General features: G+C 36.1%; 1 protein-coding gene across 3 annotated transcripts in view; it reads left to right on the top strand.

The window, feature by feature from the left end:
• Positions 1–10133: 10133 nt before the first annotated feature.
• Positions 10134–12789, top strand: part of cdh19 (cadherin 19, type 2) — a 45041-nt gene continuing 42385 nt past the window's right edge. Inside the window, exons 1-2 of one of the 3 annotated variants that reach the window (XM_058376822.1) lie at positions 10136–10337; positions 12325–12373. The gene's annotated coding sequence lies outside the window, so the exon portion shown is untranslated. Of the gene's footprint in view, positions 10338–12324; positions 12374–12789 lie in introns of all 3 variants that reach the window. The other 2 variants (XM_058376823.1, XM_058376821.1) reach the window with 2 other exon arrangements.

Genomic DNA, 12789 nt, shown 5'->3' with positions numbered 1-12789 from the left:
TTTGGGGTTTATAGGATCATGCGCTATTAGCAGCTATTCAATACTCAGTCTCAAGATTGATCTCCTTTATTAATTAGGTTTAACCTTTGAAGGAACCTTGATAAAATTCTTGCTGATTTTAAGAAGTCTGGTTTCCTTGCTTATCCTTGAACTTATGTGAGATAGGAAGAATTCCCTAGGACAAATTTGCCGAACCAGCCAAAATCGGCTAAAATCTAGAGGATTGTGACAAAGTAGTCTGCACAGAACATACTGGATTGCAACACAGTGACTTCTGGAGGATAAGCAACAAACTGATACCATTAGAAGACAACAGTGAGCAGTTGGCACTGTAAAATGGCTTCACTGTCCATAGGCAGGGGTGCCTAATCAGCACAAAATTTTTAGCACAGTGTGGGATGGAGTTAGGGTCAGATAACCCCTTTCTGCTTGGATATCAGCAGCAAATATGAATTGGGTTAACATAGTGGACAAGGACAGTGAATTAACTCATCCTAGTGCACAACAATCCTTCCCACTTATAGCTGAAATCTGGATTTCAAAATACTTGTTAGTTCGACCAGTGGATACCATCTGGACAGGTAGTAGGAGAAAAATAGGAGAAGCTGTAGAAAATATTTCTGTAAACTAAATGGGTGATGGTCAAATGGCCAGAATATGGTATGTTTAAACCTTTATGCATTGCAGAAGTGGAAAACCATCATTTGTAATTACCAATGCCAGGTAGACAGGCTATGAATTACTGTTGAAAACACCTTAGCTACCAATAGACTGGAAAGTTTCTACCAACCCTGCTGAACATATAATGCCTCACATGACTGCATTGTAACCACTGACAAATTTTAACCTGTCTTGTCTTGAAACCCACTGTTCAAAAATGATTAAGTGTTCTTTTTTTTGCCACTGTGAACTTGTTTTTATATTTTTATATTTCATATTTTAGTATAATTCGTATTCTTATTTTTTATATTTCGTATTTTTTGTATTTTATTTTTATATTTTTTATCTTGTCTTTGTTCTGTCCTTATTCCTTTTCCTAGGGTCATAACAGTCGTGTAAGCATTTCACTGCATATTATACTGTGTACGATTATGTGTGTGACCAATAAAATTTGAATTTGAATTTGTAGACAGCTCTTTATTTCTGGATTGCAATGAAAGATATGCAGTGGTTGCTCCAGATATATCAATAGGATTGAAGTGGTCATATCTGTACAATGTCTTCAACCATCTTCATCACAGATCACAGAAAATAGCAGCAGCTGCATGTAGATTGGCAAGGGGAAATTCTACAGCAATTCTGTGTGAACTTACAATGTATCCCACACATATTCCACATGGTTGAAAACAAGCTTATAGCAAATCAGAATGAAATTCAAGTATTATTATCAGCCATCTATGATACTTTTGCAGTTAGCAACTGTGAAATGTGGTGCTCACTGGACTGAACCTGATTTTAAAACAAAAGGTAATGCTGCTGTAGATAAAGCTGCAAAGGGGGTTGGCTTATAACAAACAACATGGCCTATTTTGTGGGAAATTGAATAGGTATCTTGGAAAACATTGGTTTTCCAACATTGGCAGCCCACAATTGTCACTTTCATTGCTGTTTCATCTGCAATGTTATGTTAAAATGCTAACATTTAGAATATTCGGGTTCACTCAGAGAAGAAGCCTGAGCTGTGCTGCTGCTGATGAGGGAAGCGTTTTGCCAAAATATCATGCAGAGGCAGCGATTGAATAGCAAAACTCTATTAGTATTTATACAGAAGAAATGTGCAATATTCAGTGTTATCTATATCCCCCCCCCCCTTTAAATTGGTTTGTTATGATATTTTAACCGCATAACGTCATCGCCACGGAGGAGCAGGACTGAGCAGGACACAGAGAGTCTGCCTGTGTCGATACGCACATCCGCGTCCGTAAGTGCACACTCTAAAACTAGCTCACTAAAAGGTGTAATGAACAGGTATCACAGTATTGGCACAGTCAGCGATAAAACGCCAGAAGCAGCAACAGATGACTTTAATGTCATCATGGATGAAAAGAAAGAAAGGAGATGTGAGTTGGTTGATTCAGTAAATTAGCTCAGGTCAGGATAATCATATTTTCTGTCTACACCCGTTGATGTTAGCCTAACGTTAACTGGGCTAATGTTAACATACAGTATTGTTGCTCGGTAACTTTAGACTGTTAACTAGCTAAATATTTAATGTAGATTAGAACATTCTTACCATGAAAACGAGTTCACTTTAAACCGCGCATTTTCTGTCAGCAATGAATGACAAGCAGACTCTAGATGCTAGTTTAATGTTAGACTCAGTATCATAACTCGGTCGTTTTAATATCAGAGGACAGATGAGGAGGATAGCTAGGATACATGGAGAGATAGGATTGAATGGATAGATGGAAGACAATGAAAAATGTTCTTTATTTCAAAGTTACTTTTTTATGTTTGTCAGATTGTGACAATCTTGCATCCTGTGTACCAAATAAGTATTGTATCTATTGTCTTACTATCTATTGTCCCATACATTTGGGTTACAGAAGTAAGGATTACAGATCATTACTTCCTACCCTGCTTTAATACAGTTTTGGATGCATAAAAATGATCTACTTTAAGCATTTGTGCTGCACAGAAAATTAGCGCCAGGAATGTAAATATTTTAGATAGATAGATAGATAGATAGATAGATAGATAGATACTTTAATAAAGTATCTATCTATCTATCTATCTATCTATCTATCTATCTGTCTATCTATCTATCTGGCTTGGGCAGGTTCTCAAGTTTCACAGGTTCTTTGTGAATGACTGGGTCTAAGTGAAAGGTACACAGGAGAAAGCGGGCTGAGCCAAGGGATCAAGGACCATGCAATTCTTGCTATCGACTGAAACCCTTGGATGCATCTCAGCCAAAGCATCTGGAAGGTCTCTGAATGTGGTACTTGAGCACACAGAGACTCAGAGAACAGGCACAGTGTGAGGTGCTAGTAACCTCTCCTCTGACCTCCAACAAGCCTCTCTATTCAAATTCAATTTTGGCACTTTTAACAATGGACATTGTCTCAAAGGACCTTTATAGAAATATAAAAATTTGTGTGTGTGTGTGGGTGTGTGTGTGAGAGAGAGAGAGAGAGAGAGAGAGAGAGAGAGAGAATATCATATGTAATGATTAAAGACAATGTACAGTATGTGCAAAGTGCAGGCTGTAACTCTGACAATACTAGCTTAGACATCATAAACAAAAGGGACATGCATGTCATGTTTATTGAGACCTGTTGCACTTATATTCCAAACAAAGGGAATCTCACTGATGTAACTGATCTCATGAGACAGGTAGAGGGGATACTGATGCAGGAAAATGTTGAAAAGTCCAGGCTAGAGTGATATGCTACCACAATGATGTACTAATTATTTGTATTACCTTTACTATATTCCTGGTTCTGTGTTCACTAACATGTTCTTGTATCCATTCCTAGTAAATAGTAAGCTAACATTGTATGCAGGGGAATTCCCAGTGATGAGGAAGATAGAGGAACCAGAAGAGGGTGTAGAGATAATGGATCCATTGAAACAAACATAGTACTGTCAAATTATAAGTTAAGTAGTTAAATACTTAAGTACCCAAGCTTCAGTGAAGGATAATATCCGTTAATCACTTGTACAGAAATAAAACCACTTTAGTAATCCAAACAGAAGTACCCAAATCATCAGACAAAAGCAGGTAAACAGGCAGGAAAATCAGGTCAGCAAGGCAGTCTAATCAAAAAGAGCAAATCCAAAACAGCGGAAATCTAATAAGCGAGAACAGGTCATACGTGTAAGAAAAATAAAACGATGAAGGCGTCAAAGATCTTAATGAAGAAATTTATTGCAGCGTCACAGTGACAAAATTCATAAAGTACTTTGGGTTCATCGGATTCAAAAAGAACACAGGACAAATCCTGCTCAAACATTTTATACAGTGTTTCCCCTGTGTAATTTAAATAAGTTTCACTTTAAATGTAAATTATTGTAAGAACTGACTATCCCCCAAATGGCCGGGTGATTCTGTCGTCTAGCCAGATGTCCTTAAATGGTAATCACAGTCACATACAACTTGGATAGATATTGTTATAGGTGTTATTACCCAAATGGTCGGGCAATACTAAATGGTAATCATGGTCACGTATACTCTTTGTTCAATGCTGGACCTTGATGTAGCTGCCGCTCCCATACTAATAATTGGTTGGATTAAGTATTCTAAATGTTTGGTAAGGCTGCTTTAAAAATACTATACCAATAAACTATTTCTATATGATATGTAAGCCTTTTTGGAAATGAGCTCCTTCAGATGTGTACTGTGGAGTGGAATCTGGGTTGAGGCAGTCTGTAGTTTCCTACATACACAAAGGCAAAATAGAATCAGAAATACAAGGCTATGATGGCATGAGCGTGTTTAAATAAACCCAGAAGTCTAGACTTCAGGTGAGAGTTCCTTCCGCTGAACGGGAAGAGGCATTATGTGTGCATTTGTGTCAGGAGGTTTTTCCACCTCTCCAGAATGAGTGGACATGAAATAGCGATATCTTTTCCACTAAATAGAGATTAGAGATCATGGTATCAATCATCTTTACTCACCCTTAATGAGCTTCTGTAACATAGTTCCTAGTTCAATAGGTCACAGACTTAGGATACCATCAGCATAAAAACTGTGTTGTTTTTTTAAATGTACATACAACAATACATAAAACAAACAGGGAAAAATATGTTATTACATACATGTGACAAAATCCTTGTCCATGTCCATTTTATTAAAGGTAGTTGAAAAAAACATAACTCAGAAACTAGCATGATAATTAGTATCAGTGAATCTAGATTCTCATTGAACTGGTATAATTCAAATTTAATGCTTAAAATTTTTCTTAAAGAACTAAAAAACGGTTACATTGATAAGTGATATTTAATTGATAAGTTGATTTATATATTTTTTTTATTTTGTGTGTGTGTGTGTGTGTCCTTAAAATGCTAATTGCTATCAGAGACTCTAATGGTTTGAGTGGGTGGTTTCCTTCTGAAGTTGGTGTGTGTGTGTGTGTGTGTGCATGCGTGTGTCTGTGTATGGGGCTATTCAAATGTAGCACTTTGTTGGCCACTCTGTTGGCCACCATGTTTAAAGATGAGTGGGGGGGGGTTTCTTCTGGGGTCTGTGTGTGTGTGGGTCTGTGTGTGTCTGTGAGTGTGTGGGGGGGCTGTCAAAACCAAATTAAGTAAAGACGTTAGCCCTCCACACCATTTTAGCCAGCAAGGCACTTGGCCACTCTGTTGGCCACCATGTTTAAAGATGAGTGGGGGTTTTTACTTCCGGAGTCCGTGTGTGTATGTGTGTGTGTGTGTCTGTCTGTGTGTGTGTGTGTGTGTGTGTGTGTGTGTGTGTGTGTGTGTGTGTTTCTGTGTGTGCATGTGTATGTGTGCCTGTGTGTGTGTGTGTGTGCTTAAAATGCTAATTGTTTTTAGAGACTCTAATGGTTTAAATTTGAGTGGGTGATTTTACTTCTGGAGTTGGTGTGTGTGTGTGTGTGTGTGTGTGTGGCTGTCAAAACCTAAAAAAAATTAAAGTAAACACTTTAGCCTTCCACATCTTTTTAAGTTTGGTGATTATATGACCAATATATGGTAATCATTAAACACTTATCAGTCATTAACCTTTGACTTTTTTGATAATTACTTGATAATTACATATCATTAATTGGGCTCTGACCCCAAGAACTTCACTGTGCAGTATTGTGTAGGTGACAAATAAAGGCTATTTATTATTAGTTACGCAATCACACTCGTGTTATCGTCACTATTTATTATTATTATTATTATTATTATTATTATTATTATTATTATTATTATTATTATTACGGTTACTGGACTCGCTACTAGTTTTAAAAGGTAATAGCTAGAAAAATGGTTCCAACAATAAAATGTTGCTCATGTTGTGCGTAAGTGTACTATTACTTTTCATGCTGATTAATATTATAGTTTATTTTATATTAATTTTTAAATGCATTTTTCACGGACTTTACTTCCAACTAGATTGCTGAAAGAAGTGATACATGCAGCTGGAGAGCCTCTTCTCAATATTATTAACTCCTCGTTATATCTAGGTCATGTCCCAAAATCTCTCAATTTAGCAGTTATTAAGCCTCTTCTTAAGAAACCGAAACTAGACCCTAATGAAATATAAAATTACAGACCTATTTCAAACCTTCCGTTTATATAAAAAATACTAGAAAAAGTGGTGTCAGCTCAATTATGCTCCTTCCTACAGGAAAACAATATCCTTGAAGAATTTCAGTCAGGTTTCAGGCCCCATCATAGTACAGAAACTGCACTAGTTAAAATCACAAATGACTTGCTTTTAGCTTCGGACCAAGGCTGCATCTCCCTATTTTAGTCCTGCTTGATCTTATTGCTGCATTCGACACTATAGATCATAACATTCTCGTAGATCGCTTACAAAATCACATAGGTATGCAGGGACAGGCATTAAAATGGTTTAGATCCTACCTGTCTGATCGATACCACTTTGTAGATTTAAATGGAGAACTGTCCAGTGTAGTGCCAGTGAAATATGGGGTCCCACAAGGATCAGTTTTAGGACCTCTGCTTTTCTCGGTATACATGCTTCCATTGGGTAACATCATTAGAAGGCATGGGATTAGTTTCCATTGTTATGCCGATGACACCCAGTTATACTGTATATCTCATCAAAACCAGATGAAATATCTAATTTGTCTAGATTAATTGAGTGTGTTAAAGATATTAACGATTGGATGACCAATAATTTTCTATTACTAAATTCTGATAAGACAGAGATATTACTTATTGGTCCAAAAACCAGTACACAGAAGCTCTCGCAATTCAGCTTGCATTTAGAAGGATGTACCATTACTACTAGCTCAACAGTGAAAGACCTGGGCATAATATTAGACAGCAACTTGTCCTTTGAAAATCATATTTCCAATATTACAAAAACAGCCTTCTTCCATCTTAGAAATATTGCCAAGCTTAGGAACATTTTATCTGTATCTGATGCAGAAAAGTTAGTTCATGCATTCATGACCTCCAGACTGGACTATTGTAATGCATTGCTAGGTGGTTGTCCCGCATCTTCAATAAACAAGCTACAGTTAGTCCAGAATGCAGCCGCCAGAGTTCTTACCAGATTAAGAAAATATGATCATATAACCCCAATATTATCATCCCTGCACTGGCTACCTGTTAAACTTAGAATTGACTATAAATTAGCACTACTTCAAGGCTCTAAATGGTTTAGCTCCCACGTATCTAGCCAGTCTTCTAACACGTTACAATCCACCACCCTCTTTAAGATCACAAAACTCTGGACTTCTGGTAGTTCCCAGAATATCAAAGTCCACAAAAGGGGGTAGAGCATTTTCGTATTTAGCTCCTAAACTTTGGAATGGCCTTCCTGACAGTGTTCGGGGCTCATACACAGTCTCTCAGTTTAAACGTAGACTTATCTCTTTAGCCTGGCATACATTTAACACATCCCATAACCTTATGCTCCAGTACATCCGATTAAATGCACATTATCATCTAGTGCTGCTAATATTATGAACAGCAGCTACGCTAATTCTGTTCCATTGTTTCCCTTCTTCTACCCATCCCGAGGCATACAGAGACTGTGCCGGCTCCAGTGGCATCCGGAGATGGACCAGCTCCAGCCAGGTTTTTCTTTGTGAGGATTGGGGTATTCAAAGCAACACTGTCAACCTTATGTGGATGACATCAACCTCCTTATTAATTTACATAACATTCTACACATGCTGTATCGGCATCACACAATTGACTACACATAAATGCACAATATAATCACACTCTCCGCTGTCACCCAAATGAGGATGGGTTCCCTTTTGAGTCTGGGTCCTCTCAAGGTTTCTTCCTCATACCATCTAAGGAAGTTTTTCCTTGCCAGAGTCGCCTCAGTCAACTCAGGCTTGCTCACTTGGGATAACAGTTAGGACTGTTTGTCTGTTTATATGTTTGTTGTTTTCTTATGTTGTTTCTTATGTAAAGCTGCTTTGAGACAATGCTCTTTGTTAAAAGCACTGTACAAATAAAATTGAATTTAATTTAATTGAATTCCTGGTTTCCATATGGCTAGCTGTGACGTCAGCTAGAGGTTTTTCTTTTTTAAGGTCATATCATCTTTAAACTGGTCCTACAGCTTGAATTCTAACTCTTATAACCACAAACCACCTTTAACTTTAGCTACACTTCCTGGTTTTCGTACGGACATTTAAGCATGGTGCACACACTAGTTCATTTAGACTTCATATTTTAACTGTAACTATAATTTACAGAAGCTAGGAGGTAGGTACTGTGCATGTAAAATGTTAGTACCACTGATCTCAATAACGTTACAAGCTGCAGTTGAGCTTACTTGCTAGAGTGTATATATATATATATATGTGTGTGTGTGTGTGTGTGTGTGTATATATATATATATATATATATATATATATATATATATATATATATATATATATATATATATATATATATTCTCAACTTATATATATATATAATACATTATATATATATATATATAAGCTAAAAACATGCTTCCAGTGCTAAAATGTTGCTCATGTTGTGCTTAAGTGTGCTATTATTTTCATGCTGATAAGTATTATAGTTTATTTTATATTCATTTTTAAATGTATTTTTCATGGACTTCAGACCACTACTGTGTGTGTGTGTCGTGAGCTAGAGTGAGAGAAGAGTTTTTTAAGGATGCATCGTCTTTAAACTGTTCCTACAGCTTCAATTTTTACTCTACAGCCACATAAACTACCTTCAACTTTTTTTAACTGTGATTGTAGCTTGTATATATTATTTGACAATGTATTGCAATAGTTTAAGCAACATAGCACTTTGCTTTTCGCAATAACACACATTTTCTTCTGGAAATGCAACATTCTAGTTTATTTATTTATTAATTATTGACCTTTGACCTGAGCTCTCAAAACCAATTAAAGTAATTGGTTCCACCCTGTATTTCTCCCTGCCAAAATATAAAGAGCACAAGTGCAGATGAGGTTAAACAGGCATTCGAATTTGATTTTTTTTTTTATTGTTCTAGTTGTATGTTTGGAAGAAGAAATTTTATTTATTTTATTTTATTTATTAAATTGATGTGGGTATAAAAACAATAGTGCAAAAAGTATATTTCTTACTACAATACTTCATTTTTGTTTGAATGCAAACCATCATTTTATTTTTTATAACAGTTCAACTCTTTTTAGCAGAAAACTCAGTATTTTTGTTATTCAAATTAATGGCCATATTTACATTATTCATTTTTTTTGTTATAGAAACATTTCAAAAATAAATATAACAAGATAGTAAGATAAGATCTGTCACTTCATTTATCCAGATTCCACCACGGTGGGAGGGAGTTGGATGGGGGTAGGGGGTGGGCTGGTCTTTAGCTTTAGTCTCCCAGGCTGAAAATGTCTCCGGCCCTGGTTTGGACTATGGTGTGTCTAGGCTGTCTTTTTCTCTTTGTATAACCTCTTTGATTATACCTGGTTCTTAGTCTCCTGAATTTTTAGTCCTCTTACCAGATCATCCAGAAAGAACTGGATATTACATGTAAAACATTGCATATGTATTACAAATAACATGTTGTTACTGTTAGGTTTGTATAAATGATTATTGGTTCAGCTCTATCAAAATGATCACAATAGGTCTAATCCAAGAGAGCATTTATTTCTGTTGTACAAAAACATTAATGAGTTGAAGACACAGGGGTACAAAGTGATTCCATCTCTTTGCTTTTTATGCTGGAGACTGGGCGTGCCCGAAGGCCATTTGCTTCAGTCTATGTCATAAATAGAATGATTCCCTTTTACTATTGGTATTATCTGTATATGGGCAGTAAAACTCTAATAAATACCCAATTGTTAAGCAGGGGTACATACTGTGAGGATATGACGAAAAAAATTATGTAAAAAAAAAAAAAGGATAGTAATTCAATTGTGTTGCAGCCTGAGCATGTTTGCATGGAAATAATTGCTTGTGTGTTACCAGTGTAGCTCATTTGGGTGGGAGGCAAAGTGCGGGGGACAGCTGACAATACCACCACTGTTCTTCTTGAAAAGCTATTGAGAAATGAATGGTGGTTTGGTGTGGCAAAAATGAGAGGAGAAAGAAAGAGTTGGTTATTGTGAGCAAAATGGCCATTGGCCTTCAGTCGTACTATACATTTTGTCAAGCTCTTTCTCTACCGGTTCTAGGCAAGCTGATAAAATTGAGTCAGAAGAAGAAAAACACCTCTGCAGGTATGTTGATTTTATTAATTTGTTTTTACAAAAAGAAAAAGTACAAACCATTTATGGCCTGGTCTTCAGATTAAATTAAATAAAGTAAATAATGTATCATGAGCTAAACCATTGTGTTACTATTCAGTAAATGAGAACCTTACATTAATGTGAATGTAAAGTACTTCTGTAATATTTGAATTAATGGTTAAATTAAGTGGAGGAAAGGCACAAGCAATTCCTCAACATCATTAAATTTCTGGATGTTTTGTACATGTGAATAGAACATTTTCCATTCATAAATCATATGTTGGATATTTTGAGAGACAAACTAAATGAACTGATGCAATTACCAGTCTAATTGCCAATAGTACACCAAATTGAATATGTAATCATTTCTTGAGTAACAAAGGAAAAAATTTACTGAATTCACTCTCTCAAATGCATATGCATGAGAGTATGAATTTATACTCCAGTAAGTTCATACCTTAGTTTCATATATAACACACAGTATAAGGTATTTAATATAACAATGACGATTCTTCATTTAATAATAGACATAGTTGTAATAAAGTGTCTTTATAGAAACATGGATGTACCTGTACATGTAGATCCTGTAGGTAGATATATATATATATATATATATATATATATATATATATATGCCCAGTGCTGTTATATTTCTTTTCATTGTGTCAATTATGCTATAAGTGTTGTATATGTTTTCATAGTTAAAACTGTAGATGAGCCAACTGTAGATGAGCCAATAATAATAATAATAATAGTAATAATAATAATAATATTTTGGTTGTAACATTAGGAAAAATTGCAATATTGTGTAATAAAATTAGGGACTTGATATTCTGAAGATTTTTTCTTTTGTTGAAGTGCAAATCGCAGACAGTGGTCACCATCAAAGCTTGACAAAGTTTGTTAAACATACTACAATCATGATTATCATAAGATATTAAAGATATTACAAGGTTTTGTTTTCATTGATTTAAAAAAAATGTGTAACAATTTAGCGTGTAAAGGTTAAAAGGTTAAAGGTTTATAAAGGGTTAAATGTTAAAAACATTGAAACATTTGAAGGTTAATGTGTTACAAAGTTAAAATGCTGCTATAATTATCCTGGTTACTAGTATAACCACCTACAAACTATTAATATAAAAATATGCTGACATTTGTAAACAATATGTTAGTAGGTTAAACTCTATTGTTTTAATGTTGGGTAGTACTTTGTACAAAGTACTTTGTTTTTTAATATAATATAATAATAATTTCATATAATAATAATAATAATAATAATAATAATAATAATAATAATAATAATCTCCAATAAAATGGTATGGAGAGTAAAGACCATAAGTCAGAGAAACACCAAGACTTGGGTGAGCGTGCCGTATTCTACTCACTACTCAGACACATGAAGGGAAACACATAGGCTTGATGTAGGCACAACAGCAGTGATTCCTTGGGAATCTTTTCAAATTTAGGAAAATAATAACTTTTTTTGATGATCTAATAAATTTGAAAAACAGTTAATGCAGGTATATGCCAGGGTTAAACTTCATCCTCACAAAACTTAAATGGTCTCATTCAATTTGGAAGTGAATATTTTTGCTGAGCTGCGACGAGGCAGGAAACCTCAGGAGCACAGGGGGCACTGCAGGTTTAGAGAGGTGGCTCTTGTGTGGCCTGGACTCAACATATTTCTGATGTAGAATACCATGTGCTCCTTCCCTTCAAAGGTTTGCGACAGGAAAGCCCCCAGTCCTGTCTCTGAACCATCAGTGTGAACGATGAAAAGAAGGCTGAAGTCAGGGTTTAGATGGACTGGGGTACTGTTAAGTGCCTTCTTGAAATGCTCACTCTGTCTTCTTGGTCCACTGCACCATGTCCGGTTGGCCCTTCCTGGTGAGGTCTGAGAGGGTGCGGATGCGAGACTAGAGAGAAGTTTAGTACCCTTCCAGCCCCACAAAGTCACAAACCATTTTCTTTGTTGCAGGACTTTTCTTCTGTGGCTTCAACAGGCCCCAGCCAATGGAGTACCCCAGGTACTGTGCCTTTGTCAGCCCCAGGTAGTATTTTGCATAGGCTGGTGATGGGCTCTCAGGAAAACATCTACTAGTATTCAGAAGGGGCTTCTAGGACGTGATAGGGCTGCTGTCTCACCACCACACTGGTGTTGTATCCAGTAGATGACATTGTAGGTTGTTCAGATGAAGCACATAAGTAAAGAAAGAGAAAAGTGTAAAGGAGTGAGTTAAATCTGTATCCAGTGTCTGTATGCTTTCTTTTAGTTTAGCTAAGTTTAAGGGAACACTACATATTGGCAATCAGGATGGCGACTGTTCCTGCCCCAGCACCATTCCTACAAAACGTGGGCGAGCCACCAATTCATTTTGATATGTGGCAAAAGATTTTCTCAAAGTACTTGGTAGCAATAAAAACTTTGGGGAAATCGGATGCA

This window comes from Hemibagrus wyckioides, linkage group LG23 (assembly GCF_019097595.1).
Source record: "Hemibagrus wyckioides isolate EC202008001 linkage group LG23, SWU_Hwy_1.0, whole genome shotgun sequence".
Classification (NCBI taxonomy): Eukaryota; Metazoa; Chordata; class Actinopteri; order Siluriformes; family Bagridae; genus Hemibagrus; species Hemibagrus wyckioides.
Note: the sequence above shows the minus strand (reverse complement) of the source record. Positions and strands in the feature narration are given on the sequence as shown.